This window comes from Heterocephalus glaber, unplaced genomic scaffold (assembly GCF_053883595.1).
Source record: "Heterocephalus glaber isolate CG9 unplaced genomic scaffold, H.glaber_assembly_v1.0 deba00000594, whole genome shotgun sequence".
Classification (NCBI taxonomy): Eukaryota; Metazoa; Chordata; class Mammalia; order Rodentia; family Bathyergidae; genus Heterocephalus; species Heterocephalus glaber.
This window is the reverse complement of record NW_028258151.1, coordinates 20,113,211-20,140,495: the sequence shown is the minus strand read 5'-3', so window position 1 is coordinate 20,140,495 and position 27,285 is coordinate 20,113,211. Positions and strand designations below refer to the sequence as shown.

General features: G+C 54.0%; 1 protein-coding gene and 1 long non-coding RNA gene across 5 annotated transcripts in view; one reads left to right on the top strand and one right to left on the bottom strand.

Annotated features, from left to right (window-relative positions):
* The window catches only part of Osbpl5 (oxysterol binding protein like 5), a 59,974-nt gene extending 38,936 nt beyond the window's left edge, over window positions 1–21,038 (bottom strand). Inside the window, exon 1 of one of the 3 annotated variants that reach the window (XM_004852130.4) lies at window positions 20,914–21,038. The gene's annotated coding sequence lies outside the window, so the exon portion shown is untranslated. The remainder of the gene's footprint in view (window positions 1–20,913) is intronic. The other 2 variants (XM_087205483.1, XM_021264443.2) reach the window with 2 other exon arrangements.
* Window positions 21,017–27,285, top strand: part of LOC110350648 (uncharacterized) — a 29,641-nt gene continuing 23,372 nt past the window's right edge. For both annotated transcript variants that reach the window (XR_002397341.2, XR_015448953.1), the window contains exon 1: window positions 21,017–21,279. This is a non-coding gene — a long non-coding RNA (uncharacterized LOC110350648). The remainder of the gene's footprint in view (window positions 21,280–27,285) is intronic.

Here is a 27,285-nt window from a genome sequence, read left to right as displayed (position 1 = left end):
CATGGACTGAATCCCCAAACCTTGAATCAACCTCTCCTCTTTTAACTTGTGGGTGTCAAGTATTGTGTCTTATTGACAAGAAAGCTGATGAATGCAGTAGGCCACCTACCCAAGGTAATACAGCTGCTGTCATCCCTGATGGCTCCACGAGGGCCCACCACGGAGCAGGACAGCAGTAGGGGATATGGAACTGTGGGTGACAGACCTGCCTCTCCATTTCTCTGTGCCTCAGTTTCTCCCTTTGTGAGCAGGAGGACAACAGCACCAAATCACAAGATTACTATGCAGACTGAGATAAGGCTTGTGAATGATTTAGCATTGGTTGCCAATAGATGTGAGCAATTATAGCACCACCACCTAAAGACAAGAGTGTAGCAAGGCCTCTGGTCTTAGGAAAGATTTGACACTAGCCAGATGGGCACAGTGCATTCCCTTCTGCCAGGAGAAAGCAGAATCGTGTCTGGAAATGAGGTCCAGAGGTGGCTCTGTCAGAGTTGGAAAACCCAAGTGATCTCTACCTTGACTCCATAGGGCATGGAACCAGTGTCCACTGGATGCCCACACATGGGCCCTTGGCGGTACCAGGGACTAGGAGTGGATGGATGCAGGGTGCTAAGTACAACGAGTTTCATCCCAGACCTGGCTTCCAGCTCAGTCCAGGCAAGGTCTACCCCACACAGTGTGGATGTCTCAGCATCACCTACCTCCTGCCACATCCTTCCTTCATGCTATTTTCTATCTGGTGTCAATGTCCTGGCCCCAGAACAGCTGAGTAGAGACAGGAGTGAATGTAAGTTTGGCTTAAAACAACTGAACTTAAACCAAGAACCAAATATTTAAAAGATGTAAGACAAACTTCCAAAGACAAACTCAGGTAATTCCGTAGCTTCCTTCTTCATGCCCAACTGGCTTTAGATTTTGCATACTGGCCCCCTGGCCTTATCCAGGGTCAGGGTGAAGCATCCTCTCTTCCCCTACCCTGCCCCATCCTCTCCTTCAGGAAACAAGTTTGAGATCTGAGAAGTACAATAGTCTGGGGGCTGGCCCTCCACTCCTGGCTGGCTGGAGGGGTAAACTGAACCCTGCTGGGACTAACATGCTTCCAGGGCCCCTCTAGGCCCATCAGCCCTACTCCTGTGCATCCATGCAGCCTGTGTGCTCCCAGAGTGGCATCCCATCCCCTTCTCTGCACCTCTGAACCACAGGAAGGCCTGGCTGTCCCCCCACTGAGGACTCAGAAGCACAGCTCCAAGTCATGGCTGATCCTGGACCCTGCAAGGACTATCCACCCAAGGCTTCTTATCACCTGGGCTCACCTGGGACTGGCTGCCTTTGCACAAACTGCAAGGGCTGGGTGGGGGAACATGTGCCCCAGAAACCCCTCACCTCAGCATGTAGATCCAGCCCCATAGCCCCTGGGTTATCCTCAGAGTGGGACTTCCAAAAGGGCCTTGGTGTCTCACATAGCACCCAGTGGAGCAGGATTAAGGTCTCTCCTTGCACCCTGGGTTTGTCACGGTCAGTCTCACAAGCTAACAGCTCTTTGCATAGCAGCCCACACCCTACACTTTGTCCTCCCTTGCTAAAGGAGCTGGCAGGTAGGTGGCAGACAGAACATCCTTCCTTCCTCTCTGCCTCTCACCCTGTCCAGGGCTGGGAGAATCCTAAGTCTCAGAAGCAGTAATGATCCCTAGAGTTCAAGTGCTACATTTTCCTGCTTTCTCTCCATTTGCAGATGCAGTAACTGAGGCACAACAGAGCCGAGTCATCCAGAGCCACAAGGCTGGTTAGTGCTGGGCCCTGGTGTCACCCCAGGGCAGTCCAAAAGACATTTGCTGGGCCGTGGGCCCATACAGTCAGGAAGCCTAGGACCTCCCCACCACTTGCCCAACCCTCCCTGAACGGTGCTTCCTCACTCACTGCTCGGGGTCCTGGAGGGCAGGCTTTTCCCTCCCATTTTGCAGATGAGGAAACTGAGAACAGGGAAAAACCCCACGAAAAAACTCCATTGTGTAGCCTTGTGATATAGTGCTCAGTGAGATCCAACCTACCCTACCATTCCACTTGCCCATGGGCTGTCACCTCCAGAACTGCCCCCCACCCTCTTCCTCCAGCTGGACATATCCAGCATCCTGTCCAAGTCCTCTGAGCAAGCATGAGTGAACAGATGGGCAGGACCACCATGGCCTGTCCCGCTAAAGCTGCGTAGAAGGGACTCGTCATCGCTAAGATAGGAACAATTCCACTCAACCCAGGAGCTCTGTGGAGACAAGGAGTGGTGCTTGAATCCTGAACTCAAGCACACAGTGGGTCAGCCCCAATTGTGAGAACCGGAGGTGGTCATCTTGGCTCAATCCAGTGTGAGGAGGTGCTGCACTGAGCACCTACTGGGTGCTGTCCCACTGGCCTCATGCTCCTGTAGCTCGGCCCAGCTGATTTCATCTCACCCTTAGGGAAGGGCTTGTCTGGGCTTGTGCCTGATTGGCCAATGGGTCTCTGGGGCCACATGCCCCAGCCTGTATCCCTAGCACACACCCATCTGCCTACTGACTGGCCAGGGAGGGCAGCTGCTGAGGGCTGAGCAAGAGAGGTGGTGGGTGTGCATCTGGGCTGTAACTTCAGGGGACACCCAGTTGTGACAGCCCTGTGACCTCATCAGGGTGGGACCAGCCCAAGGTTATGGCCTCCGCTGCCCCTCCCTGTGGCTGGTGGGCAAACTGGTTCTGTTAGAAGTCATGCACACTGCTGGCAGAGAAAGCTGTCGTGCCAGTTGGACAGGGCCCAGCCCACTAAGAGGGACAGTCAGGAGAGTGACCAGGTTCTCAGGGATCCAGTGGCAAGCCTGCAAGCCCCCAGACCCAGGCCATTAGCCCTTCTGCTCTGCTCAAACCCATCCCTTAAGCAAATTGCAGGAGGTGGCCCAGCTTTCCAGTGACAGTGTGTCATGGTGACACTGGTCTGATGGCAGCGTCAGCCCATCCACTCTACCACCACCACGGATTGAGCATATGCCCCAACAGGCCCCAGGCTGAGGACCCATGCTCCAGAGCTCTCCCGGGGCCCCTGCTTCTCTCCCATCTCTTCTTGCCCATGAAAAGATGGGAACCCCAGAAGCTAGACCAGTGTCCTCCAAGGGCCCCTCAGCATCACCTCCTGCAGAGAGGAGGTACTGCAGGCCCAGAGCCCCATGAAGGACAAGGACAGAACAAAGAATCACTCCTTCCTCAGCCCTCCCCAGGGACACCCTCAGGGTCAGCCCCAGGCCTCCACCATATGTCCCATGGGACAGGGACCATGGCCCCTCTTCACCCACTGTCAGGCTGGAGTCCTTAGAGCGGTGGTGGTGAACCTTTTAGAAACAAGTCCCCAAACTGCAACCCAAAACTCACTTATTTAGCACAAAGTGCCAACACTGCAATTAAACCTGAATGATGAGGCTTTAGTTTAGAAAAAACAACTCACACATTAAGATCTTTTATCTTAAAAGAAAAACAACACATGTGCCATAGGTTCTGCACCACTGCCCTAGAGGGACAATAAGGACACCTGGCCCCCTGCCACAGCCTGCCTGGCCATGTCACTAGCACTGAGACGTGGAGAAATGTCCTGAGACCCCCCAGTCCCCAGGGCCACTGAGGCTGAGAAAAGGACCCTAGGGTTAGGTGAGAAAACCTCCTAAATTTGGAACTGTTCACTGACACAGTGGTCATGCTCTGAAATGACAAGTTCCAAGCAAAGAGTACCGCCGTGCACCTGTGAGCAGCATGTGACAGCTGAAAAGGTGACACGAGATGCAATGAGGAGGCTCCTGTGTTGGGGTGGTAAGGGGTCCCTGGTGGGACTGTGTTCCCTGCTCCAGTACTGGCTTTCTGGACACCTGTGCTGAGGCTGGGGTCTGACAGTCTGCTGCTCCTTTCTTTCCCTTTGCCTTCAGGGTCACTCTAGGAACTGAGCCTGCCCACCTCAGCCACCCTCTACTCAGGCCGCTCAGCTGCCCTAAACCCCATGCCAGTGGGCAAAGGCACAGTTCTTTCTTTAGGCCACAAACACTCACCCCAAATTGCCAATGTCACCTACTGTCCAGTGGGACAGAGGCTTCCCTGGTGCTGATGGTTTCAAAAAGAGGTGGGGGGCTGGGGATTTAGCTCAGTGGTTCCGGTACCTGCCTCGAAAGTGCAAGGTCCCGAGTTTGATCCCCGGTACCAAAAAAAAAAAAAAAAAAGAGGTGGGAAGGCCAGAGATTTAGCTCAGTGGTTTTGCCGTCTGCTGCGCAAGCCCAAGGACCCGAGTTCGATCACCAGTACCAAAAAACACCAAAAAAAAAAAAAAAACAGAGGTGGGAAGCTTCCCCCAACAGGGTTCTGCATTTCTTCCCTGGGGCAGCTGTAACACAAGATCACGAACCATGGGCTTAAACTGTAACACAAGTTTATTCTCTGATTTTGAAGGCCTGAAATCCAAAATCAAGGTACCAGCAGGACTGCACTCCCTTCATAAGCTGGAGGGAGCAGGGTCCTTCCAGCTTTTTCCAGATTCTGAGACTCCAGGCATCTGAGAACAGTGGCTGCATCTCCCCAGCTTTGCTTCTGAAGTCATGGGACATTCATTCTCTGTGTTCAGATAGCCACTTTCTCCCCTTATAAGCCACTGGATTCAGAGTCCACCAGGAAAATCCAGGAGGATCTCATTCTAAGACCTCTAGTTACATCTGCAGAGACCCTGATTCTAGGTGAGGTCACATTCACAGGTACCTGACCAGGACATGGACAAGTTGGGGGGGGGTCTTCAACCCCTCAAGGGAAGCTTTGAGGGCATCCAACTCTGTCTCCCTTCTGCTGCCCAGACACCTGGCCGCACCCCACTCTGCTCCCACCTGCATGGTGCTGGCCCCATGCTGATGCTCAGTGGTTCTTCTACCACCTCCAGTTACCTGGTTGCACAGCCACCTTTTGTATTTCCCCCCTCTCCTGACCTCCCTCAGGGCACCAGCCTCCGACAAAACCTGTGCCTGCCCTGTCCCCCTCCAGGGGCTCAGTTCTACATACATCTCGAGCCTGTGAACAGGGGCTGCCTTCTCAAGGATATTACACAGACTCGCACCTCAGACCCAAACCGGCAGGAACTGAAGGGCATTTACAACCATATGTGTGCTTTACAGATGAGAAAGGTCAAGGCCAGGCAGGGACTCAGCAGTGTGACAAGCCTGGATGGGAAATAGGCCTGTTAGTGTTCTGACACGTTCGCACAATGGCATCACACACTCACTTTATCTTATCACACTTATCACGCCACTCCCCAGTGCTCAGGACACAGACGGGCCTCGTCAACCCTCCAGTGGCCCCCCCCAGCTCTGTCCTCAGGAGCCACACCCAGTCACATCACATCTCATTCCCAGTTTTCTCAAAGGCAAAACCAGGAAGCTGCGCTTGATGAACCCAACTCTCCATCTAACTCCCAGGAGAGCAGAAGTAACGGGAACCCCAGGAACTTGGCTTTCATGCTGATGACGGGCATATATGACTCACTCAGAGCTGGTAGAGATGGGTGTACTCCAGGCTAGCTGAGCCTCAGCAGCCTTTGTGGGGCTGTGAGGCCACAGTGTAGGACACCTGCTCCAAGGTTAAGGATGCCTGGCCATGTCAGGAGCTAGGGTTGGGCAGAAGTCCCGAGGGCACAGGTGTCAAGACCCTGGCAGAGGCCCCTAGAGAGCTGGAACCCTCAGGAGTGAATGTGCCTTTCATTCTGTGCCCTGCAGGTATAGGGCTGGGCATGGCTCCTGACAATGCTGGTCAACCTGACCTGACCTGAGCTATGCAGGCAGGGCCAGCAACAGCCTGAGGCATCTGCCCAGCTAGGAAGGGTGGGCAGGCAGCACAGGCCTCCCTGGAGTGCGGTTTGTAAACCCAGATCGGGATACCTGTGGAAAGGGACACACAATAGGGTATGCTCCACAGTGTCCTTACAGTAACCACAAGGTCCACAGGCAGGGGGACACTGAGTGTGGCCATGGGCAGGGTGAGGTCTGTGTTTATTATCACATGAGGGCATGAGTGGGTCACAAGGCCTTGTGGGAAACAGGACCAGTGTGAGCTTGCAAGTCAGCCTGGGCCACAGAGGCCTCTGTCTCATCTGATCCCCATCATGAGCACATGTCGTTTCTACGGCTGGAAAATGCAACTGGTGGAACCGTCACTAGGCTGAGGTGAGTAATGAGATGTCAAAGGTACAGGAACTTCAAAGACAAAGGGAGCACATAGCCTGTGAGTGCCGGAGGAGGTGCGACAGCTGAGTTTCAATGAGGTCAAAAGCCAGTCCCTTCCTGTTCCCTGCCCAGGACAGGGGACAAGAGGCTGTTTTCCTACTCCCATCACTGCTTCAAGTGCACACAGCTGCCCTTGGCTCCCAGGACCTGCAGGACTCGCTGGTCTCAGGCCTGGGCCCACTCCCTCCTGGAGGCCCCGGGGTAGGAATGGGGGAGAGCCTGGGGGCTACTTGTAGGAGACCACCCTCTCCGGTGCCCCTACCCTGCGGCATGCTCAGCACAGGCTGCTCCCTTACTGTTGCCCTCCTTGTCCTCCTTGTCACCTGAACTCTGTTCCTCCAGCTTCCCTGACCTGTGGGCTGTGGCAGGACCTTTTGCAAGCTGGGTGCTTGAGCAGGGGTGACATGGCCCTTGCAGGCCCTGGGACAGTTCACAGGGCACATAGCAGCTGTGTTCTACCAGGTACCTACAGCCTTGTCAGCTCCCTGCTCACCTCCTCTGTACCCTCATTTGGTTCTCATGTTGTTGGGAGAGGTGGGTCCCATAGGACCCCCATTTTACAATCAAGGACTGAAGCTTCATACTGCCAGACCAACCATGGAGTCTCCAGAGCCCTGGGCCCTGCCCAGCACAGTGGCTTCCTGCACTCTTTCTTGCTTCTCGATCACCAAAATGATCCACTTCTCACAGACCTGGCCATAGGCAGTCAGCGCACAAGGCAGCCTAAGGGCACAAGGGCAGCTGTGTCCTGCAGATGCACTGCATGCCAGGTCCTGACACACAGCAGTATGTGGTCCTTGCAGCTCCTCTGTCACCTTGACTACTCAGGGTCCCTTCTGCGTGCTCACACAGACATGCACGCACACACACATTCAGACATAGTCATGAGCACGCACTGACAACATGCACATACACACACAGACAACACGTACACATGGCTCTTTTAAAATCCAGTCCCCAGGGCCCCAGCTCTTCTCTCTACCAGTTCTGGTCAGCTGGGTAAGGTGAGCCCATCTTTCAGCCCGTCTCTATGGGAGTTGTGGAACTTCTTGACCACTGCCTGAGCGCACATCCTTGTGCAGATGGGTGAGTTGTGTCTCCCCCCAAATAAAACAGGTCCAAGTTTTAACCCCAGGACCTATGAATGTGACCATCTCTAGGAAGAGGCTCCGCAGATGTAATTAAGATGAGGTCATGCTGGAGTGGGGTGACCCTAATCCAGTGCCTCAGATTCCTAAAAGAGACAGAAAGGGAGAGCCAACACAGGAGAGGGCGACTTAAAGACAGAGGAAGGGCCTGAAGAGGTCATACATAGAGTGACCATGAGCTACAGGACTTGGGAGCTCGAGGAGCTGGGAGAGGAAGAAAGGGCCCTCCCTGAGGCCTCCAGAGGAAGCCTGGCCCTGTCCATCTCGACCTCAGACCTCTGGGTCCCAGGCATGAGAGAACAAATTTCTATTGTTTTAGCCACTCAAATGGGGTTATCTGTTACAGCAGCCCAGCACACTGATGTACCAGGTGTGGAGCTAGAAAGGGGAAGACCCTGTGGAAAGACAGTAGACAACCCTCCCTCAGCCCTCAGGATGTGCCACTGTCCCATACAGCCCTATCTGGTGGACCTGCTCCACACTCACACCCAGCTACATTCCACGTATCATCTGGGGCTGGTCCAAACTGCCCCATCTTCCAACTCCCAGAGAAAGCCAGGGGTGCAAGCAAAGCCTTGTCCGTAGGCTGATTCTCAGGGCCCCTCCCCCAGGATCCTGCTGCTGAGCATACCAGCCTGGCATAGATGCACAAGAGAAAATAAGACTCCTCAGCCCATGACGAAGCATGGGGAGGGGTCTCCAGGTAACATGCAACACTGGGCTGAGCCCTTGGGTAGCCTTGAAGCAGGGTCACTTTTTCCCTGAATGCAGGGTCCCTGGCCCAGACAGCTGCCTGTAACTCTGCCCACTCCTGAAGAAGGGCCAATGTTCCCTGGGACTGGCCACTGAAGTCCTCCTCTGCCCCAGCAAGACAGGATGTGTGCATGACACTATGCTTCCAATGACACTGGCGGCTCAGGAAGCCTCACCCATCCCTGTCACAAGGAGAATGAGGCCCTTTGGGGTCCCCTGTCTGGCTTTGTCATCACATCAAAGGACAAAAGCCTGCCTTCACTGTGCTTCGGGCCCTGTTCCTCTCTCCAGCAGCAGAGGCAGGGTGGCCTGGGCAAAGCCCACTGTAGTCAGATGGGCAGGACATCCAATGGCCAAGAGGTCGCCAGCTTTTGTGTTCACTGGGCATATTTTTAGTCACCTGCCACTCATCACAAGTGATAGTGACCTGTAACTGCAGCAATGACTTGTCCCTTTGAGATAGAAAAGTACTTAAGAAAAAGCACACGGGGTGACTCAAAGAAGCAGGTTTCACAATGACAGAACAGGTGGTGGTGGACAAAGCAACATTTGCAAAGATGCCCTGCAAATGCCAGCAGCTGCCTATGTGTGACCCTCCTGCCTACAGGCCCTATGTTCCCCTCTCCGGCAGGCCTTTGTTATTCACAGATTTCCCTTCTGAGGTCCCACCCAGAGCAGAAGCATGAGCTTCGAGTTTCTTCTTTTTTTTTTTTTAATTAAATTCTTTTATTGGTACATTGTAGGTATACAACACAATTACATTTCTCACTGGGAATTGTACCTTTACATAATGCATCTTGGTTCTTATTTTTTTCCCCATTCCTAGCCCTCCCTTCACCCCTTCCACCCTTTCCTATTTACAAAGACTTTATTTCCATTTTTTCCATTTCTCAGCATTTTTCCTTTCCTTTCTTTCCTTTCCCCTGCCCCTCCCACTACCCCTACCCCTTTGGACCTTTTCTTCCTATTTTGCGTTATCGATTATTCATTCTAATCATTGGTACATTTTAGGTATACAATATAATGACATTCATCATGGGAAATTTGCACCTTTACATAGTCTCTCTTGGTTCTTATTTTTCGAGCTTCTTTTTAAAAGCTCTTTTTATTATAAAATAATGTAAATACAGAAAACCACAGGTACTTGGCCTACTGAGCCATTGAGATGGATACTTTGTGACCATCACCCTGCGGTGGATGTAGCTAAGTCACCCCAGGCTGTGCAGACAAGGGCCTCAAGTCAGGGCCCTCTGCCTACCCGGACTAACACTGTGACTCAAAGCAGGGTGACTGGTTCATTGTTACTTGATGGTTTCATCATCCAGGTACAGCCCTAGGACTCCAAGTCCTGTCTACCTCCAAACCTCTTCAACAGTTTATCCAGGCCCTCTCTATGCTCACCAGCTGCCTCATGCCAGGAACACAGGGTCTCTAGGCCTGGCTCAAGTGCCCTGGGCCCCATCCTGAGCTCCAGCAGGGCAGGTACCTGGGCCACACCCAGAAATATGCTGATACACATTGACTATAGGAAGTAATCGCTCAATCCACACTGGATTTTGGCTAAGAATGTGGAACTCAGTCATGAACACAGGAAGAAAAATACCTCAAAGCAGGCAATGGAAACAAATTAGTTACACTAGGGGTTTTGTTCCTGACTTTAACAAACCTCAGGTCCTTCTTCAGTACCCAGTCACTCTTGATTTGGTTGTAGTTCTAACAATCTTACTCATCTGGTTTCCTATATGACAGTGGACTAGAAGAAGAAACAAGTTTTAAAATAACAAAGCGACAACCGATAACCCCTCTAACAAGAGATTTAAGAAAAGGAGTCTGGGGCCATTTAGCACAGGGGCAAACAGCCCTGCAGGCACCAGGTGTCACAGCATGGTGTCACCAGGTAGAGATCTCATGGGAGCTGGTTCCAACCCAGCCTTGTCATGTATTGGTGGGGGACTCCAGGCAGGTTTCTTCACATTTGAGCCGCAGTGCCCTGCTTTGTAAAATGGGGATAACAACCAGACCTACTACATGGAGTTATTTTAAGGATTAAAAGAGGTAAATCATTAAAAGCTTTCTATAAAACGTGAATCATTATCAGAATTAACTGTTGTAATGATCCAAATCACCAAGAGAAGCATTAAATTATTTTTTATTTATACCTTAAGGTTGCAAGAAGTGGAGTATATAACACACTTGGAAAAACTTCCATCGAACCGGGCAGGGCTTAAACGCTGCTGCTCAGCAGAGTTGCTCCCAGAGTGGCTGGGGACAGCCGCCTGCCTATGGCCGGAGGAAAGAGCTTTGAGGGCCATGTGTTCCCTGGGGTTATTCCTGCTCCCCTGTGATAACGAATGTTCCCTGCTGGGGGACAGGCACCTCCTGGAGACAAACAGCTTGTTCCTTGTACAACTGAGATCCCAAACAAACGGAAATGCAGACACAGTTTAAAAATAACGAACAGGGTGGAAGACAGTTATTTGCCTGTGGTCACTCATTAAACCACAATTTAAACCAAATGAAAGCTCAGGCTGTCGGGGACCCAGTTCCAAGTTGGGAAAACTCCTGAGGGACCCACGTGGCCAGGCCCATCATGATGTTCACTCTAGCTGCTTGGAAAAAGCCTCCATCTTTCCTTTGGCTGTGCCGGGATCCTTGGCAGGGCTCAAGAGCAGAGGCTCTGTGAGCAAGGCCCACATGATGCTGGTCCCAGCTGGGAGGCCTGGATTGCACCCTCTTCCTCTAGCACTCTCTCAAGGCATCTATGTGGGTGACAGAGGGTCCAGATGCCCCACACCGCCTGGCCCAAGGGCACCACATGGTACGCATCCTGTCAGGGTCTGTAGACAGTGTCTGGTGGGGGAGGAGCAATGGAGCTCAGGGACGATCCCAGGCCCCTCATTCCACAGAACAGGGGAGGAGGGCTACGGTTGGGGACACAGAGGTCTGCACCTAGAAACCAAGGAGCACTAAAACCAACAGCACTCCCTCCTTCACCTGTCCCAGGAGGAAAGGTTTCCAGAGGGCCATCCTTGGATGGACTGAACCAGAGGGTGGGTTGATGAGGCAGCTCACACATCTCTACCTGTGGATCCTGCCCAGGAGGCTGGGATACAGACAGGCAGCCCTGCGGTGAGAATGGCCAGGGAGTAGTGGAATGCGCCGGCAGAGGCTTGATAGCCCTGTACACACAGGATGACCTGTGGCTTCCTGCTTGCCCTGCATGGTGAGCCCAAGGTGACCTGGGAAGGCTGGATGCATTGTTGGCAGTCTGCTCATCAAGTTCATCATGAGTGGGTCTCCAAAGCTCAACCCAGGATTTGGTGGAGCCAGAGCTCTCAGGAGGACAAAAATAGTCAAGACTCGAACCAGTGACATTTGAGAACATGTACACATTCATAGGTACAAAGGCTCCAGTGAACATACACACACACACACAACCACAGGGGCTAACCACAAGCTGGCTCAGCCACACCCATCTTCCTGGGCTCAAAGGACTCAAGGACAAGTCTATTGTTCATTTTTAATTAACAAACACAGCCACTGAGAGGCCCACGGGGGACCCTGACAAGCATTTGAGGGAGCAGCTCTTCCTCCTGCTGGGGAGACTTGGTAGGTGAGGGCCCATGGGCAAGACAGCCAGGAAGAATCTGGTCACATCCTGATGAGCACCCCCTCGAACCCAGGACTCCACTGGTTCTGGCCCCACCCCAGCAGAGTCCTCAGATACACCCAAGAAGGCCTCACCTCAGAATTCTCTCCAGAGACGCAACCGAAATGAACAGAAAGTCCTTCTACAGGATGGAAATAAACTGTGGTTTATGTACACAAAGCAAGGAAAACTAACAGAAATAGTCACTCATAACCACCCAGATAAAAGCAGCTGCAGAAGGTTGTGTACTACGGTTTTTCCAAAATCTCTACAGCTCTAAAATGATTAACAGTGAGAAAGGACATGAACGGAATATTTGTAACACAATCGGAGGAGGCTGTTTCTGTTTTTGGAGTCACCCATATATAGCAAAAGCATAAAAAAGACGCCTGGGAATGTTCACTTGGAAACCTAGGACTGTGGCTCCCTCGGGAAGGAGAGAGATGTGAGGCTCAGGGACAGCACTGCAAGGATCTGCCTCCTACTTCACTCCAACCCAGAGCAAACACAGCCAAATATGAGGACCTTGATAAAGCCCCTGGTAATGACTTGATAGTCTGGGGTTGGTTCTGTTATTTTGTGTAGTTCTTGGGTTTACATCTTTTGCAATATTTAATAATCAATTTAAGTTTTCATTAATGAGAGGAAATGGTTCCTCCTTAATCTGAGAGCTGGTGCCACCTCTATTTAGGCTCAAGGGCCAGCCGGATCCTGCATCTATGGCAGGTTTGGCTCACGCTCTTGCCTAGAGGGCCAGCACCACAATGACTCGAAGAAGAGGAGACTGAGGCCTAAAACTCAAGGCCACACAGGGTGAAGATTCCCTGCAGAGTTCACATCCACGGGGTCAGATATGCACTCCACAGAGCCCACAAGGGTGGGAGGCCCCCCGACACAGGTTGGAAGTGAGAGGCACTGTCGCAAGGAGTGTGCACAGCCCAGGACATGTGTGGCACTGTGGCCAAGGATCCAGCAACCCGAGTGCCTCTACAAAATAAGACACCCAGACCAAGCAAAAGGAAGCAGCACGTGTCCCAGTGGAAAGAGAACAGGGGAAAGACAGTGCCCAAGCCAGAGGGAGGAGTGGGCTTTGCTAGCTGAACTAGAAGGAATTGGGGCTACAGCAAGGTTCAGTCCATTAAAGAAAGAAAGGAGCAGGGAAAGGATGAGGTCAGACTCCTGCAGGGTTACCCTGAAGAGGCAGGGCTCCCCCAGGGTGATGGCCCTATTTCCCAGGGCAAGGAGCCTGGGGGAGGTAAGCCAGGGCCTGGGTGTTGAGTTCCCCAAATGTCTGGAATTCACTGCACACCTGGAGACACCAGGCCAGTGCCCAGATGGGACAGAAGGGCTTTCCAGGTCAGGTAAGGGAGTCTGTGAGGACAGAGAGGAGGAGGTGGTAGGCAGCCCCAGTGTGTTGGGACCATGCTCAGCCAGGTTGAACCCTTTGCTCAGCCAGAGTGAGTGGCCATATGGTACCAGCCCAGGCTTCCCTGAGTCACATCAGAGTGAGCACCAGGCAGTCCTGGCTCAGAGAGAGGGTGACTCTGCCTAGCCAGGTGGGCGACTGTGTGCCTCACTGTCCTCTGATCTTCAAGATGAGACAAAGGAAAAAAACCCACCCAGCCTGCCAGCCTCTGAATATGGGAGCCACTTGCTCTCAGCTGCACGTTGATACTGCTCCTGGAGGGCCAGTCACCAACAGGAACACCTTTGCCCCCTCCCCCAGGGGCTTCCACAAGAGCGTGCCTACCTGACCAGCAAGGATGACCCTCAGTGGCTACTTGGACGGGGCCTGACTCCACCCTTAGGTTTCCATGCTGCAGCTGAATCTATACATTTCTAGGTCAAGATGTCTTCTTCACCCCTAAACTCTCCCAGCCTGTGCAGCCAAGCACCCTCCTCCTCCCTCAGCTTTGCCTGCCCGCTGGGGACCTGCTCTTCTGGAACCTCCTTTCCAATGGCTGCTGCTATTCAGAGACAGAATCTAGGCCTCAAAGCAGCTGGAGGCCCACACACTCCTGCAGGAGCCAGGCCCAAAGTGGAAACCCAGCATGGGTGTGGCCGTGGGTGAGGGCTCCCTTCAAAGCTGGCCGCTCTATTCCTCTCCTGAAGGGTCAGAGGATGCCACAGGCAGCAAGCAGATGGCTGGCTGCCCACGGTGGTGACGACTTTCTGGGTCTGTCCCTGTCCCTGGCCTGGCCTCAGAACTGCCTGAGAGCAGGGAAGGGAGCCTGTGGGAAGTGGGTGTTGCCTTCAGTAACAGGTGCATCTGCAGCCCAGGACCTGCCAGCTGGAGGCCACTGCAGAAGCCGGATGCGGAGTACTGTACTTTAGTGACGCTAAGGAATCCTTTCCAGTTTTCTATGTGGGTGTGTGAGAGCAGGAGGGAGGAAAGGGTGAGAGATTTCCAACTATTCAGTCTTGCAGCTTTCAAACTTTTAAAAAACGAATGGAAACTTTTCTTCTGCATAAAACTTGAGGTGCATCTTAAAGATATAAACCATCTCAGGAAGCTGGGCTTCAGGTAATGAACAGGGGCTCTGAGTTCTGTGTTGCCCTCTGAGCTGTTGCCTGGGCCTAGGACCACTGTAAGGAGGAATCACCAGGATGAGAGAGTGAGCTTTAAAGATGGAGACACTGAGGGGCAGTGCTGTCTGTCATTTTTGAGACCTCATTTTCTCCCTTCTCAAACAGGAGCCAGGCAGATACTGGCTCCAGATCAGTATCTGCCTGATCAAGAATCCTCAATAACAATCCTCAGCTTGTATCCTTTGAGCTCGTGTTTCCTGGGTAGCTGGGGAAGGCTAAAGGAAGGAGGCCCCAGGTGAGAGTGTGCAAGCGCCAAGGTGCCAGAGACAGACCCCACAGACCAACCTCTGCTGGCCCTTCTGCAGGCCAGTTCTCACCCGGGAGAGAGGGCTCACTGCAAAGGTGGTGGGGCCTGGGCGACTCTCACTACATTTGTGACTCATCTTGGAGCTTTCATGCAGCACCTGGGCCTGGGCTAAGGATTTCTGTTTGTTTGTTTGTTCTTGGTACAGGGGATTGAACTCAGGACCTTGCGCTTGCAAGGCAGGTGGTGGAACCACTGAGCTAAATCCCCAGCCCTGGACTTCTGGTTCCTAACCTGACTGGTAGGAAATGGGCAGAGGGAAGGAGGTAGGGGCCAGACAGGGAAGTACCTCAGCTGCCCCAGACCCCAGCCAGGACCTCACTGGATCTGCTCCACTACAGGATGCCATAGCTACAATCCCAACTCCATAGGTGACAATACGAAGATTCAAGGAGCCCAGGCACAAGCTAACCACTCCTGCAGACTTGCTGTTTCTTCACAAGCAGGAGGTCCACCCATGGAGAAGACAGCTCAGGGCAGCCTTGGACAAACACCAAGACCAAGAGAGAGGAGGGGCCGGAGAGCTGGGGTAGTTCTCTAGCAGGTCTAGATGGGGTTCTGACCCAGGGAGGTCCAGGGGATGGCAGGTGAGGTGGCCCAGGGCTGACCTGCCAGGGGAAGTTGTGGCTGGGGTCTAGAAACCCTTGAGCCCATATGGTTTGAATTTATTTTTTCTTTTTGCAATACTGGATATTGAACCCAGGACCGTATGCCTTCTAGACAAGCACTCTACCGCTGAGCTATCTCCCAGCACTGCCAGTCACCTATATGATGGCTGATGCTCACTCAGTGCTTGGGACTTCTCACAAGCTGGCTATAAGTTCATGTTACAGACCAGAAAGAGAGAATGGGAGGCAAAGAAACCTGGCTGGCCCTGGTACCTGGGGTGAAGATTTTCCAGGACAGGCCTCAAATTCACTGGTTCCTGCTTTGCTCAGGCCCTGGGTTAGTCTCTCCCAGGTTCCAGAGCCTGGAGATTGTACCAAGGCGTGGAAGGATTTGGGGGAGGGCTGTCTCTCTGGTTCCAGCAGCTGGAATGGTGGCTGGAGTGGCACAGTAAAGTCCAGAGCTAAGCAGCTCCCTTCTTCATTGTCCTGGCTAAGACAGCAGGGATCCAGGGGCTGCCTTCCAGGAACAAGGTCACATGCCCCCACCCTGGACTGGCCCCTGCTGGCTTCATTCCAGTTGGATTTGGGTGACTTCCTGACAGGGAGGGATGAAGGAGTGTGAGGTAGTAAAGTTCTTCCTATCAACTGTGAATCCAAATCCGGCCTTTTTATCCCAAGCTATGGATGCCCACTGGTCAGCTCCTGGGGGATTCCACCCTCTGGCCTCCTGGGAAAGAGGCTCTAGCCTCTGGCCCTGACCCGGAGCCAAAGTGACTTGAGGAGCACCTGGTATTCCCCTTCTGCCTTTGAGTGGAAGGCAGAGAACTTCTATCTGTAGGAAAGACCTGCATCTAAGTGGCCCCAGTTCTCCAAGCTGCATTCACAGTAACCATGCAAGGCGTCCCGAAGCTGCTGGCAGAACTGGGAACACTGCCTGGAGTGTTAGGGCCCTTTAAAATCTAAACTTCCTGGTCATATCCACCCCAATAGGTGTGTACAGAAATCCCACTGCCAGGGCTGCAACCCAGTGGATGGGAAGCAATGACCCATGGCCTTTAATTGAGCCTGTCATATTCACCCTAATAGCTGGGCAGCAAGAGTCCCGCAGGGGCCCAGTGAACGGTGTTAGAGCTGCAAATGCTTCTCACCAACACCACACCTCAGACCAGGTCCTGTAAATGGTATCTCTTATTCTCCAGGTGCCATATTCACCCCAATAGGAGAGCAAATCAATCCCACTTCGATTGTAAGGCTATGCACTCCCTGCACAGTGGGGAGGAGGGTTCCTGAAAGGAAGCCTCTGAGAACAGTCACCTTGTCAGCCAAGGAGGAAAAAGACAAAGGCACACTTTGTCTGTACCACTCCCACCTGATCTCAGGGGAGGTGGGGCTCTGCTCAGAGCCCTGGGGTCACAGTTCCCTCCCTTCCAGGGGCCACTGTCTACCCTGGGACAGCATAGTGTGGCTGACTTGCCCTAGCCCTGGACCAAGGGGATGTGGGCCAACACTGGTCACTGGGGCAGCCTGGCCAGCAGCCTGCAGTGGCAGGGCCTCCCAAACCTTCTCCCTCTTTCTATTTAAACTTTATAAACATGGTCATGCCTTAGCTTTCCAGAGTCTGGCTTCATATCAACTGGGTCACAGGTGACAGCCTAATAAAGTACTGGGTGTTCTCCGAGCTTAGTCCCTCTGCAGGCCACTCAGAAGTGACCACCCGGGGCGGGCCACACTGTGTATCCTTCCATCCCAGGAAGGGAGGGAAGGACAGGTCCTGCTCCTACCTCTCAAAGCTGGTGAAGCTGGACATGAGGTGGAAGAGAGCAGCTGGGCACTAAGGCCCAGCCACTGACTTCCTGGGCTTTCCCTTCACTGTCACCAGGCCAGGGAACACCAATTATGTGCCAGGCCCTGGGGACAGAGCCTGGAGCAAACATTCGGGCAACAGAGAACAATGACAGTGACAGGACCCTTAGCAGGCTGTCTCTGGCCCAACTGCTTTCCTCATATTAAGACATTCAATTAAACACCAAGTCGAGTTAATTTCACATACAGACAAATGATGCTAGGAAAACAAAACACAACCATACAAGTTACTTCAGAATGGATGCTTTATGACAGGAACAGAGACACGTGTCTCAGACAAGTGACATCTGGGTTGAGACCTGACTTAGGGGAGCCCACCTCATGCAGACCTGTGAGTTAGCTGCCAGCAGAGGATCTATAAGTACAAAGGCCCTGGGGTAGGGAAAGCAGGCCTGAGGCTTGATCCTTGTGGGGCTGGGGTAAGAGAAAAAGGCAGGGACCAGGGCATTTAGGGCTTGTGGGCCATGGACTTAACCTGAGACCCATGGAGCACAGTGAAGGGCTCTGAGGGGACAAGGTACATGATGTGGTTTATATTTTTAAAGACCATGCTAGCTGCCAGCTAGAGAAGGACTGGGTGGGGCAGGAAGGAGAAGCCTGTGGGCTGGCAAACGTGGTGCTCCAGGAAAAAGCGAGTGACTGAGAGGGCCGGGAGGCTGGGCCTGGAGGGAAGAGCAGATGTGAAGTTGGCTTTGGAGGAAGCAAAGCATTGGCTCTCACCCTGGGTGGCCCTGAGACTTGCAGCAAAGGCTGAGACCCCAAGATCCTTCTACATTGGCCGACAAGGCGGGTGCCCTGAGCAGTGGGGACCTGGTCACACTGTTTCAATAATCTAGATGTCCTTGGTAAGGCTGTGATGGCTGGGGCCATACTCTGGCCTCTCATACTGGTTACAGAATCCCTTGCCCCATCCCACAGGTCTGATTGCTGGCTGCAGGTACTGTTCCTTGGGATACCTGAAGCAGCTCCAGGCTGCACCTCAACTTGGTTTTACAATATTCCTTGTTTTGGAAGGTAGATCCCCTGCCAGCTCTCTGGACAAGGAACTCCGAGCTGGAGTCACGGTTTTGTCCCCCTCCCCCACCCCAAGCCATAGTCCGGAGGACGCAGCTGGTACCCACTCCCTTTAGCTTAGACTCCAGCACAAGACAACTTCTCACCCACACACGCTCCCAGGGACCCAGTCGGGAAAAACTGCCATGCTTAGAGAACAATTCGATCCAAAGCCCCAAGCTTTCAAGCTTGACCCACCCCAAACTTTCCTCTCTATAACTGCATCTCCCTAAATGAGCAGCCAGCAAGGTAGAAGTGACCCAGCCATGGTCCAGCTGCCACCTACAGACCTGAGGGAGCCTGAGCAGCCAGGGCTCTCACCTGCAGGTTCTAAGTTCTCTTTCCCTCAGCTGCAGATTCAACAAGTCATGCAGCAAATCTGCCACTGAGGGGAATACTCTTCCTATGTGACAGCCACAGTGCTAAGTGGACATCCCAGGCAGGCAGCAGGCCTGTGGGCTGACAGCCAGAAGCTCTGACCTTCTGCACCATCAACACAAGATGGTGGTCACCTGAGCTCCCTGTTAGCCCTGTAGCCACCCAGTGGCTCTACCACCTGATCCCAGGACCCCAGACCAGATCTGCCTCAGTGGGACAGTTCCCTTCATGTCCAAATGACCTTCCACGCACCCCATGAACCCCGGTGCCTCATGCCCTCTTCAGCCCACTAGCTCGGGCCCCACTGAGACAACCCACTCATATCTCAGCTACAGCCCCATGCTCAGACTCACCTTTCCCCAGAACAATGCACGGACTTGGGGCGGGGCATGCATCTGTTATCCTTAATAAGCTCTCCACTGTTTGTAAGGTGTGTCGTGCTTGCACTTACATGGGAGCTGAACCACAGAGTGCACACTGGGCACAAGTCCCCAAAACACAGCTGCCAGACACACAGCAGTCTTCAAACCACGGGCTTGTCACGGACTGTTTCTGCCCTTCCCTGAGCATAGCATGTCAGATCACTACTGCAGCTCAGAAAGCTTCTAGGAAGCCTAGATTTCAGGACAGAAATTGATTCTGGACTTTCTCTGCATGGTAAATACAACCAGGAAGGGGGTGGGGATGGGTGTTCCATTCAGCATCTGAAAGAGCTGAGCCCAGTCCTTTGAAGGACTTGGCCTATTCCTGACCACCAGACCAGCCTTCCTCTGACATGTAGCATGCGCAGCCGAGGTTCAACACCAGTACAGCAGTCTCCCTGAGATGAGGACCAAGGCTGTGGGTCGGAGGATCCTCATCCAGCAGGTCTGCTTTGTCACCTTCTCCAAACACAGCAGGGCGAGACAGACCAGACAGACATGTGGGGCTCACCTCCCGGCACCCAGGCCCCTTGTTAAAGGCCCCACTACCCTGTCCCACACACGTGCACAGACAATGGATCTGCAACGGGAGCCTGGAGCCTGAGGGAAGCTGGCAGATGCCACTGCCTGATCTCCAGGTTTAGCCTGACTTGCCTGCCACCAGCCACGCTCTCTTGGGAATTCTCAAACCCTTCAAGTTCAAGGATCACCAAGATCCTGCACAATAAGGAAACGGGGTTCCAATTTGGCAAGGACAGCACTCAGCCTATTATTCTTGGAGGGGCAGGTTCCTGTTCATCTGGGACCTAGATTCACCCTGGTGTGGACAGACCCAAGAGAATAATGTTCATCCTAGAGGCCATGCTCCTGCCCCTCCCCTTGCCTGTGAAAGGTGCCTTGCAGAGGCTCAGGCAAAAGGCAGACACACGTATAAACTGAATCTTGGGAATACAAGACAGTACCAAGTTAATAACCCTGAGATGACAAAAGAAGAGAAATCTAACCATCAATTGCAGTCAGGCCAGGCTGCCCAGCTCAGCCCAAGGTTGGTGAGGGGTGGGGAAGCCCACCCTGTGGGCTGGCGGCGGGGGGGGGGGGTGTCAATCCACACCTCTAGGAGCCACTCTGGCCCTAACTTCAGTCAGTTGCAGACAGAAAATAGCTAGTTGTCTGGCTTGGAGGGAGGGGGTACCTGGGAAGCTTAGACTGGAGCTATGGCTGGGAGGGGCTGTGGGCCCCAGGATCCCCAGGCAGGACTCTCCCTCTTACCCCCGAATCCTCAAGGGCACAAGGCCCTCTTGGAGACTCAAGTCCCCCACACAATGCTTGAGGCTCCCTCTTTTCTTTTAAGGGGTCAGGGGCCTGGAGAGAGAGGCTGTGGGTGGACAGAGGCAGAGGGCAGAGGTCTTCTAAGCAGCCCACATCCAGGCAGCCCTGGCTCTGTGGACCCAGACAGACCCAAGCGTAGAGCTGGGATGTCACTCAGGATCTAGAGGGCATCTCCTAAGCAATTCCACCCCGCGAGATGAGCTGGGGTACAGACCCCTGTGCTCCCAGCCTCTGTGGCAGTCACCCTCGCGCCTGGGCCCGGCTCCTTTAAGCCCCACCAGGCACAGAGAGGGCTGGGCGCGTCGCTCGAACACCGGCCCCACCCGCCACCAGCCAGCCTAGCGCTCCAGCGCCCGGAGTCACCACCGTGAGCAGACGCCCCGCAGGGCGCTGTCAGGGTTCGAGGGGCTGCGCCCAGGCCTGGAGGACCCAGAGTCTGCTGCAGAACTCCAGACTCCCACAGCCAGCCCCCGGCTGCCAGTTGGATTCTGCTCTGCTCGGCGACAGCTCTCGGGCCTTCTCAGTTCCTCCCCGCCCCGGCCGCTGCGCTCCTACCCTGCCGCGCGTTCCCTCGGTGCTTCGGGCCAGGCCGGGCCGAGCCGGGCGTCGGGATTCAGCTGGCGGCGCGGGCCTGGCTGCAGGAAATGCCGAAGGACTGATCCAGCCACCCTAGGCGGAGCGAGGGAGCGCGGAGGGAGGAGACGGGCGGGTGGGCGGGAGGAGGGCGCGGCAGCCGTAAAACCCGGGCGGATCCGCGCGCTGGAGCGGGCATGGGGTCTCCACTGCGCACCCTCACCTCCTCACCTTCGCAGGAGAGCTCCGCCTTTCCGCGCCCCTATCCTTGGCACCCTGAGCTTCACAAGCCTCTCTGACAGAGGCGCAGATACCGCTGAGCGTGGCCAGAGGATCAGAAAGTTGCTGGTGAGCAGGGGTCTTCTTCTGGGGTTCTCACATTTAGGGGGTGCTGGACAGTGTAGTGGTCACAACTGTACACACACCTCAAGTCCACTCTTGCCAGAATATGGGATGCCCCTTCCTCACCCACCCCCAAACTATCACTCCTCAGATGCAGGTGGGACGCGGGAAGGTGGGGAGTCTTTTCCAAGCAGAACCTGAGGGGACAGCATTAGGCTTAAGCAAGGCTTTGGGCTACTGTCTAAGGGATGCTATGTGGGGTGAGCCTGGGGTGCTCAGCTGCCCAGCAAGGCTCCTTTCCAGCCCCTGGAGTTGGAGTGAACCCTTGGGGAGCAGCAGGCAGGGGCTCTGCCCCAGCCAGCCAATTCCTTCCCCTCTTCACCTCGGCCAAGCTGAGATTGCCACTTGGGTGCAGAAAAACCAGGTCAGAGGGGGCCACCCAGACCTGCTCTCAATTTACGCCCGGGCTAACCTTGCCCCAGCCTAGAGTCACCTGGCGAGGCCTTTGAATGCAGAAGTGCTTTGACAAGATGCTCAAGGCCATAGTGGGACCTCCTCCGCGAGGCCTGTGCGATGCCTGCGGCCTTCTTCAGGGGGTGTGTATAGTGGATAGGGGGTTGGGGGCCAGCGATCTGGTCTCCCCTACAACAAAGCTGGGCGTGGCTGCAGGAGCCTGTTGAATCACTGGTTGCCTGGGCCAGACCTGAGGGAATTGAGGAAGAAAACAAGCCCCTATCCCCTGAGGCAGAGGTCTCGGGGGCCAAAGTGGGGAAAGATGCGGGCTGTAGGGGCTGGATACGTGGAGGGCAGTGGTCAAAGGAACACTTGCTGAGTCTGGAAGGCCCAGAGGAGACAGCACAGTGGGGCTGGGGGATGGAGTCTGCAGTTTTGACACCCCACACCCCCACCCCACCCCCCACCCCACCCCACCCCCCGCAACAACTATGTGGTCATGTGAGAAGTAAGGCCCATGCCACCTGCTGGCTCTGTGGCAGGTGGCAGGTGTCTGTCAGGTGCATAGCCGTTGCTGGACTCCCCTAGAAAGTTCCTTTCCTGCTTCTCAGCTGGCTTTGGAGACATAGCAGGAAGACTGAAGGTAGATGTGAATCCTGCTGCTGCCAGAAAGCAGCTCCATTGTGGAACTCTGTGGGCCTCAGCTTCCTCATCTGGCAATGGATATAGCCTGTGTGCTGGGCGACCAGCACAGGAAATGAGAGTTAAACCATCTCCAAGATGGACAGAGCAGGGAGCTGATGGCATCAGCTTTGGGATTCACTGGGCTTGCCACCTGGCAGCTGTTGGACCTTGGACAAGTTTGTACACCCCTCTGTGCCTTGGTTTTCTTGTGCGTAAAGGGCGATAGTGAGACAGTTTCCACCTCATGCACAGCTACGAATGCCCAGTGAGCCTTCAGACTTCCAAAGTGGCCTGAGTGAGGGATGAGCACCCTCTGCCAGATATGCAAGGAAGGAGGGCATGCACCGCCCAGCCCATCCGTTTGGAATTCATTATAATCCAGGCAGCTGTGTCGGTGATCAGTGAGATTTTAAATGTGTCTTTGAAGAAAAGGAGGATCTTACTCTAAGTGAGCAGAGAACAATTTAAAGTCAGGACTATTTCAATCCAAGTCTCGAGAGCATCGGCTCTCTGCTGGGGTGGTTTTGCCTCCTGACTTGATGTGGCACTGGGCCACATCTGCAGACAATGTTGGCTGCCACAATGAGGGGAGGGTGCTGCTAGCTTTCAGTGGTCAGAGATCTAGGCTGCTGCTGAACATTCTGCAATGCTCAGCATGACCCTAAGGATAGAATGGTCAGGCCCAAAGTGTCCCTGCTACTGGTGGGGGACCTTCTCAGGAAATGGTGCTCTGGGGTCACACCTTCATTCTGGTGATCAGTCTGTGGGATTATAGAGGCCCCCAAGGCCCCTGCTGCCAGGGCCCTTCCTTGTCCTGAGTCTGTGTATTTTCTCCTGGTGCCTCCCAAGGGGTTAGTAGCAGCTGCTGTGGTACCTTCTCATGGCAGGTGCTCTTGATTCAGAACTGTGGGCTGATTCTGTCATGATCAGCTTCATTTTATAGATGGGAAAACCACGGCACAGCAAGAAAGGAAGCCTCCAAACCTTTGAGGTGCCAAGGATTGGCTACCCTAGGGCCTGGTTTCAAGGTTATGCTCTGCCCTTGATTGATGATGCAGACGACCCCCTAGACTCAAAGAGGACCCTTGGAGCCCCTACCCCTCCTGGTGTACCTCGTGTCCTGCTGGGAGGGGCTGCAGTACACAGACTTATCCCAGAAGAGGTGCCTTCAGGGATGCCTGTGTGGGGCTTCGGTTCGTGCAGGACCAGTTTTGGCCAGGCATGGTCCACTAGGGAGAGAGACTCAGGCCTAGTGTGGCACCAGGTGCCCTCATCCCTATAGGTTCACTAGTGCTCTCCAGGCCATTGGAGGCAGCAATAGCTACTTCTCCCCATTTTACAGATAAGAAAACTGAGACCCAAGTAATAAGGGTGCAGTGGACTCGGGCCAGACCCTTGACTCCCAATGGGTGCTTGTCTTGTCATTCTGGGTAGCAGTGGGGAGCAGCTGTTGCCCCTTCTTTTGTGCCCCAGGGGTGTGGACTTTTGAATGTTTCTGCTCTGAGACTCTTCCCTCTGAGTCTCAGTTTCCTTACCTGGGAAGAGGGTGGGATAACTCCCTACAGATGGTGGGCTTAAGGGAAATTTAAAGCCTACAGAGTCCAGAACATGATAGTTAATCGAGACAATGATGACAATGCATACTGACCACTCACGGCGCCTGGCACTGTTCTCAATTTTACCTGGGTGTCTGCATCTTCCCTAGAGCCTGGAGGCTCAGGGCCGCATGGTCCCCATCCTACAAGCTCAGAGACAGAGGCAGGCACCAGGAGCAGGGTCAGGCTCTCCTCTCCATCCCTTAGGCCTGGCTGTGATGGGCATGATGGCCGCCACAGGCAGAACAAGGAAGGACCAGTCCTGTGGCATCAACCTGCCAGCCTTCTCAGCTTCACAAAGCTTCACGAAGCTTCACTTTGGCTACAGGCCTTTGGAGGGAACCAAGTCTCTTCCTCTCCCAAATCCTTAGGTAGCTGGCAGTGGGAGGCTGAGGAGAAGTAGGGAGGCCCTGACATGCTCCTGACCTCTCCCCAGGGAGAGTGGTGTCCTTCTGGGCTGAATCACCATGCCAGGTGCGGGAGCAGGGTAGAGCAGGAGCTGTTTTCCGTTCTCTGGGAACCTGCAGACTTAGCACAGATTGTCCTCCCCATTGTGACTCCTACGGAGCTGGGGCCCAGCACAGGCCTGTACTGTGATGGCTCACCCTAGCTGTGTCTCTGTCGCGCGCGCGCACACACACACACACACACACACACACACACACACACACACAGCCTTGTCCTCCGGGAAGGCACATCTAAGCCCCTGGATTAGGTAAATACGTTATCATTGATCCTCACAAAAGCATGGAATTTCTGCTTGTCTGGACATCACTGGGTGCTTATGTGAGAGGGCAGGAAGGTCCTATTTGTGGATACTCACAGGGAAGCTGGGGTGACTCTGTGGGGCTGTGCACACTGCTGAGTGGCACTGGCTGTCCTGGAAATGCCCACCCTGGGGTAGCTACACAACCGTATAGCCTGTCCTTGAAGTGACATCCCAGGAGATGATGAGGACCCTCAGGCTGGGGGTGGGGAGGAGAGCATAGTGGGCTTTGCTGGTGACCCTACTGTGAGGAAGCAATGCCCAGAGGTTCCATATGCCAACCAGTGTCCACACTGCTCAGGGCAGCTACTCTGCAGAAGCTGCTGGCAGAGGCACCTGTCTGGCTCATGCTGGGCATCTTGGAGCTGTGCTGGCCCACCCACTGCCCCTCATTGGTCTCCTTGGGGCAGGTACAGCCTTCAGCTCAAAAGCTGGCCCCTTATTCGTCACTTTGGCTTGGGGGGGCTGTGTGTGCCTTAGTTGTGAGGTGTCTTGCTGGCCTCCACACTGTGCTGGGGGAACAAGTGGAGTGGGGAATTAGTATAGGGCAGCTGGAACCTTCTTCCTGAGGGCTTCTGGGGGGGAGCGCTTCTGCCCTCTGAGCAGGGAGATCACATCCTCTCTGCCCAAAGAGCAGCCGGAGCCACAACATGTGATGGGCTCAGGGGAGGGCTGGCTAAGCTGGTGCTGTGAGAAGAGGGGATTCATCCCTGCTGGCACCTGAAGGAGCAGACCAGGGGGCACCTCGAAGAGGAACATCTCCGGGGAGGTGACATTCTGCCCAAGGTCTCACCCAGGAGGCCTAGTTTGTCCCCTTAGGAGGCCACAGGGGCCAGCTGGAAGGGCCAGGGCTGAGGACCTACAGTGTGTGTGTATTTGAAAGACACACAGATTGGGGATGCTGGGGAAGAAAGACTGAGACCTGTCCCCCTCTATCAGAGGCAAGATGCCTGTCACAACCTGCTAGTAGGCCCCATGAAGATAACTTCATCCCAAGATACACCACGACCTCAGAGGATGTGATGACCCAGTGAAACCCCATGGACAAACTGACTGTAAACAAGCTGTTAGTGTCCTGGGGCTGCCTCATAAAGACCTACTGTGAACTGGGGGCTTTAAATGACAAGAACTCATTCTGTCACAGTCCTGCAGGTAAGCCTGGGATGAAGTGGGCAGAGCTGGTCCAGCCTCTGGTGCTGCTGTGGGCCGTAGTGCTCCCCGGCTTGTAGAAGCATGGCTCTAGCCTCTGCCTCTGACCCCTCATCATGTTCCTCCCTCTGCATCTCCATGTGCCCCAAATTTCCATCTTCCTTTTCTCACAAGGACATAGGCATTGGATTTAGAATCCGCTAGGATACTCTAGGATGATTTTTACTGTACATCTTGAATATAAGTACATCTTCAAAGAAATTGTCTTCATTTTAGGTCACACACGTATGGGGGTTTGGTTGTGAGCATATCTTTCAAGGGGCACAATTAAACCCACAGTGACAGGTACCCTTCTGTAATTTCATTTGCTTTCCCTGTGGACTGGGCAGTGCTTGTCTTGGTAGGCTGCTTCTCCTTGCCACTGAACTGTTCTTGGTCCGAGTCTCCTTTGAGTGCACAGCCTTTGGGTCTGAGAAGCCACTGCCTGGAGCTGGTCCTGGTGCTGTGCCCAGGCTGGATGCCACTCCTGGCCTTTACTAATGGAGAAGGGTGAATGGGCACTTAGGGCCTCCCCAGGGCACAACATGACTGAGCATTCACTGGGGCTCTCCTATTGGCTTGCTGGTTGCTGGCCAGCTAGGAAGCACTGGACATCTTCAAAGGGCAGGATTTTGCACATGGGGGATGAAGGCTAGCTTTCCTCCAGGGATCGTTAGCCTGCCTGTTGGAGAACCACCAGGAACCTGGCACATTCTGTCTTCCACTGTCTGGAGGAGTCTGGGGGCTTCTCCCCAGAGCATGCAATAAGTTGAGCAGAAAGAACAAGTCCCATGGCAGGATCTGCCTGAGGGAATATGTGTGCAGAGTGACCACCAGATGGATGGCTCAGGAGAGATGCTGCCCTTTCCTCTGGGGAAACAGACTCATTGCAGGAGACTGGCTCTGTGGGTTCAAATGGGTGGGTCTGCCAGTGGTCCCAGACCCTGCCCCCACCTCCAGGCCACTGCCAATTGGACATCTTCTTGTGAGACTGGGTTTGTATAGCAGACATAACTGGCACACTGAGAGGCAGATAGAAAAGATGACTCAACCCAGCAATCAAAGATGTCTAAGATCTCTAAAGGGGATGAACACATCAGGGCATACAACAAGTCAGTATTAGGGCATGTAGGATTCTGGGGCTTTTCCACTGCCCCTACAGGAACACTAGATCCTCTATTAGCTTTGGAGGATCCAGAGGAGTGGTTCTCAAAGTGGGAGCCTATAGCTTCCCATTTGGACAGACTCCTTGAGAACTTCCAGGGGTATACGTAGTCACAGCTGTCTTCATTTTTTTTTTTTTTTTGGTACCAGGGATTGAACTCG